The sequence below is a fragment of the Ascaphus truei genome, chromosome 2 (genome assembly GCF_040206685.1).
Source record: "Ascaphus truei isolate aAscTru1 chromosome 2, aAscTru1.hap1, whole genome shotgun sequence".
Taxonomy (NCBI): domain Eukaryota; kingdom Metazoa; phylum Chordata; class Amphibia; order Anura; family Ascaphidae; genus Ascaphus; species Ascaphus truei.
The window spans coordinates 108830522-108835983 of record NC_134484.1 but is presented as its reverse complement, the minus strand read 5'-3'; the positions used below and the strand labels follow the sequence as shown (position 1 = coordinate 108835983).

At 39.1% G+C, this 5462-nt stretch overlaps 1 non-coding gene across 1 annotated transcript; it reads left to right on the top strand.

The window, feature by feature from the left end:
* The first annotated feature begins 3917 nt into the window (after positions 1–3917).
* Positions 3918–3989, top strand: TRNAS-UGA (transfer RNA serine (anticodon UGA)). The gene has a single exon. It is a non-coding gene; the product is annotated as a tRNA-Ser (tRNA).
* Positions 3990–5462: the final 1473 nt, after the last annotated feature.

Sequence of the window (5462 nt, the reverse complement as noted above, 5' to 3'; positions counted from 1 at the left end):
TTCCTACAATCCCCAAGATTCGGAACAGAATTTGGTACGTATGCCAGATGAAAAATTAACGAGTTTAGTTAATGACACTGGCGAAAATTTCCTAAAAGTCTGGACGCCTTGGCTGGCCCAGACAGACATCCCAGGGGTGGAGAGAACCACAATACTGCTTTAATAATATGTAAATGCGTTCTCCTATGATGCGGTAGTTAACTAGATTCTAGAGGAACACCAGATAATAACTATATTCAAAAAAGATAAACTACTATAGATCTCCACCAAAAATAGCAGTTGAACACAGGGTCCATAGGCGTTGAACGAGGTCGTGGCCCCCCATCCCCCCCGTCCTCCCCCCCCCCTCCTCCAATGTTATTTATTATGTATTATTTGTTGCTTATTTTCATGTTTATGTCACCCTGTTAAATACCGATCAATGTTTGTGTACAGCTATGATGCACATGAGATATTGATATCGCATGACGCAATACTGGTTATAAGATGTATCAATGCTGTGTTTTCAAAATAAATAAAAAGTACAAGTTTAAAAAAAAAAAAGAGGCGTCAAAGAGGGGATATGATAACTATATTCAAATATATTCAGGGACAATACAAGGAGCTTTCAAAATAACTATTCATCCCAAGGGCAGTACATAGGACTCAGGAGCATCCCTTAAGTTTGGAGGAAAGGAGATTTCACCAGCAACAAAGGAAAGGGTTCTTTACAGTAAGGGCAGTTAAAATGTGTAATTCATTACCCATGGAGACAGTGATGGCAGATAAAATAGATTTGTTCAAAAAAGGGTTGGGCATCTTTTAGATAGGAAAGGTATACAGGGATACTGTTGCGGCTAAGCTTAATCTAAAGGTTAACCGCAATTGTTAGTGGCTTTTTTTTTTGCCGCCGAACTTGGCCGAATGCCAGCCGTATCTCGCGGTCGCGCGCCAGCCGCATCTCGCGGCCGCGCGCCAGCCGTTTCTCCGTTCAGCGCTAATGGCGCTGAACAAAGGAAGCACCTGTGGGGCCGAAAAAAAAAAAAAGTCTGCGTCTGCACGGAGTTTAAAAATACCCGCGGTGGCGGCCGCTTTAGACTAAGGGCGGCCGCCACTGTATACCAAATAAGTATACATGGGAAGGAGGTTGAGCCAGGGATTAATCCGATTGCCAATTCTTGGAGTCAGGAAGGAATTTATTTTTCCCCTTATGAGATATCATTGGATGATGTGACTCTGGGGTTATTTGTTTGCCTTCCTCTGGATCAAGATGAATAGATATAGGATCAAATATCATCTACTATGTAACTATGTAACTATGTACCGCGTTTAGGCACCTCCACCATCCAAATATGGCTACTAGCACTTTTGCCCATTCAGGCATACAGTAAAATAAAATACATTAATAAATGTTTAGAATGCTAGTTAAATGCTTTTAGAATAAGCAACTAATAGGTAAAAGGGAAAATGAGGGTTGGGGCTGGATGCAATAAGATACAAAAAAGATGGTAGAAGCACATGTACAGTAGGGCCCCACTGATACGGCGAAGTCCGTTCCAGTGCCGCAAAGCGAAAAGTGAAACGAGCGATTTTCGGCATCTTCTACCCTTTTGTGCATGCGCAGACTAGCAGTCTCCCATTCTGCGCATGCGCAAACTCGGCCGATCCCCTTCTGCATATGCACAGACATGGCGGCCACCTTCTCGGTACCGCCGTATTGGCAGATCGTCGAGAAGCTGGGCCCTCCTGTATTAGCAGATCAAAAATAGATCAAAGAGGGAAGGGTTCTTGCTGGTTTTAAATCAAGGTTGCCCAGTAGTCGATCTATGGTGTTGTTTGGTGTTAAGACCTGACATCAGAGGCTATTTGATCGAATATGCTGACAGTGTCCCATTATCAACATTTAAATTCATTAAAGGTCTACATTCATGTCTAAAAAAGTTAGGTTATGAGACGCCTGAATTTAGGAGTCTTTCCTCTTGGATAGAGGCTGCTTGGAGGTGGCGAGGTTGACTTTAAACAAGAAAGTGGTAAAAAGGCTAGACCACTAGGAATCCAAGTGATATAAATTATATGTCCGATCTCATTTAATACTTTAAAGGGCTTCAAATTTACAACAACTGCTTTTCTGCCCATTTTCTTTTTTATCTTTTCAGGTTTAAATTAGAAGTGTGTCTTGATCATTGGGCACTCTTATATTCACTGGGCAGGTAGGAGAGCATTATTGAGGCCTTATGAAGCTCATCTAGACTTGAAAAGGATAAGGTTTCGTTTTGTTGGTTGGCAAAGAGGTTTGAAATAGGGAGCGGTATTATCATGGCTGGTAGCAAGGAAGCACAGATTTAAAGACTGATAATTGTTGCTGTTACATGCAGGTGGTAACCACATATGGGAGTTGCTGACATTAGAGTTGATACATCTAATTAAAAGGGATTAAACACAGATTATTTTAGCATTTCCAAACACGTTGGTCATTTGATCAGAGGTATTATCTCAATTTAAATGGTTAATTTTCAAGCAGTTAAAGGCTTAAAAATTTGCCGGAACAAATTAAACAGAGCAATTTTATTGTTTATAAAATCTTTGGACAGCTTTTTAATCAGGCAGGTACAGTATATTTAGAGGAAGGTGGTAAAGTCTTCAATAGGGATGACTTGATTCATTTATCAGACAGCGGCTTAGGTGTACTTGGGTTCACAAGGGGGAACAGAAAGAGGTTTTTGTTTATTAGGTGGGGGCCAAATCCAATTTGATTAATCAAATTGACTCGCTAGTGGTGGTTAATTCTGCTGAAGGGATTTAAGCTAATATGGTTTAATGTTATACTCTTGGCTGGGAGGTAGAGTTTTGTTTTTATAGGTACTGTATGGTACTGTTATGTTCATTTATCGCTTATGGCTTGAATGAAAGGGATATTGCATGGGTTCAATAAATATTTGTTTTGTTGTGGCCTTTACCACCAAAACAAACAAAAAAAGATTGTTGTATCTTTGTTTATATTAAGGATCTGTTAAGAAAGGTCAAATAGATCTTACTCTGGACATTGCTGTCATGTATGAACCCAAAAATATATTTGATGCAGCACAAATGTTTCATTAGATACAGTAGGATAACAAAATGTATTATTTGCACAGTATGGCTATTCTGAATAATATTACACTAATAAATGTTTTTACTAATATTTATAATAGATAAAATAAATACACATACTGTACCTGAGGCGATCTGAGAAAAATAATTTCAAACAAATTATGTATCATATATGAAAAGCTAAAACAAAATAAACCTGGCGCCAAATATTGTCCAATAAGATAAGTCCTGTGATCCTCAAGAATCCGCACAAGTGCTTTCAGGTCATGAAACGAGAAAAACAAACAAAAACACAGATCATAGCATATAACTGCTGGGTGATGTCAGCCTATGCTAGAGACAATACATACATACTTAAAGTAACAGACTAAAATAATTTATTAAAACATAATGAACTATGTCATTAAAGAGGGGACCACAATACTGACACTGGAAGAGAGCTGATCATCCGGAGATGGTAAAATCAAAACCCTACTTACAAGAAGCAGGGTGACAACAAGCGGTGATAGAAATGAGGTTGGTATCCAGAAGGTATCAGGGTGATGGTCCGGCAGAGCTACCACTCTGTGACGCTGATGCCGTCGCCAAAATCTCCCTGTTGTCGCTCACGGGCAAACGCTGGGGGGAAGCAGACTTGCTGGGGCGCTCACGCCGACACTGCGTGTGGCTAGTCCCCTTCTCTCACTGCTCCTCATCTCTGCCCGGCATCCAACACACGCCCGCGCGTATACTCATGGGGTAAAAGGCACACGAACCTCTCCGCTCGATCACACTGATGTATCAGCTAGTCCAGAAAAATACTGAAGCAGTCCAGAGGGTGACAACTAGCACCCACCAAGTGCCCAACTGGCTCATTGGTCTAGGGGTATGATTATCGCTTTGAGTGCGAGAGGTCCCGGGTTCAAATCCCGGACGAGCCCTTACTTTCACATGGGCGAGTGCAAGTTGTCACCCTTTGGACTGCTTCAGTACTTTGCCCCCCCCCCTGTGCTTCCCCGTGAGCAACAACAGGGAGATTTTGGTGACGGCATCAGCGTCACAGAGTGGTAGCTCTGTAGTGTTTTGTTCACAGCATTTTTTTCGATATATGAAAAGCTAATACATACTATACACATTTTCTAAAAGGTTTATGTTGCTTGTTAGCACTGAATTCTGATGCACAAATATGTAAAATAAAATCTTAGTACATTGGCCCCCAAATCATTTTTATTGTCTTTCATTTTTACACAGGCAGAAGTTACATAAATGATAATAACATTATCTTTGAGTTGGGTAGGTTGTCTCTCTCATCTGGTTTTATTACAAGAAGGCTAGTCTTTCCAAGGACAATATGCCATTTTCTGTAGTAACTTTTCTACATTTAACTGCTACTCAACTGCTGTTTAATAATATTTTAAAAAACAGTCTACAGAATTGCAAAAAAAAGAAAAGAAAAGAGAATCCTACAAACCAGGGTTTGTTCTTTTTTCTCATATAATTAAATAGTTTTAAGTTATGCTTTTTAAAACGTTAATCATATCATGTCACACATGAATGAGTTTATATGAGATAAAAATCACACATAAGTATTGTGGAGTTACTTGTTACATATTCTTCCCATTACGTCTGGCAGCTTCATTAATCATATTGAGTATTTCACTATTAGAAGTTGCTAAGTCGATGAAATCTCATAATTTTTCTTTTTCTTTTTTACTTGATAAGCATGTTTTTGCAGCATAGAGATAAAATACAGTGTCAAACTGAAAGAGTCCCTTGAGATTTTTTTCATATTGATAGCTTGAAAATCTATTTATATTTGCAATGCAGAAAAACTAAGAAAGATGCATCATTTCATTTTCAATTGAGTGTAAGATAAAATAAAACACATATGTTTGTATAATGCTGTAGAGGCCACTTAGAATTAAGTGCATAGGTGTACATAAGCAATGTTTTTCTATTAGAATATGGTCTACTTCATGTTTGTGTTTGTGGCTGCTACATGTTGAAATCATTAGCTATGAATGACCCTAGTCATGATAAACCACTGATTCATAATTGCAATGTTATAAACATTACACAAAAGATTGACATATTCCTCCAGCAGAAAGGGTATGTTTTTTTGTGTGATGGGGGGTGCGGGGGGGTTGATGTGCTCAAAAGTACAAAAATAAATGTTCAAGTTTTCTCCTAGTGATTTTAAATTGACCCTGAGTACTAGAAGTAATACAAATCTATTCAGTAAAGACCTAAAATGCTACCCTTGTATAATTTCAGATACCAAGAAGATGTACAGTAACTGGCTTGTACATTTGGGGAGCGAAACAAAGCTAGTTCAAATTCCAAGCTTTCCATGCGAATAGAGATAGGCAAACATTGTTTGCGGATTTGATGCAGATTGGTCTGTTCCGTTGGCC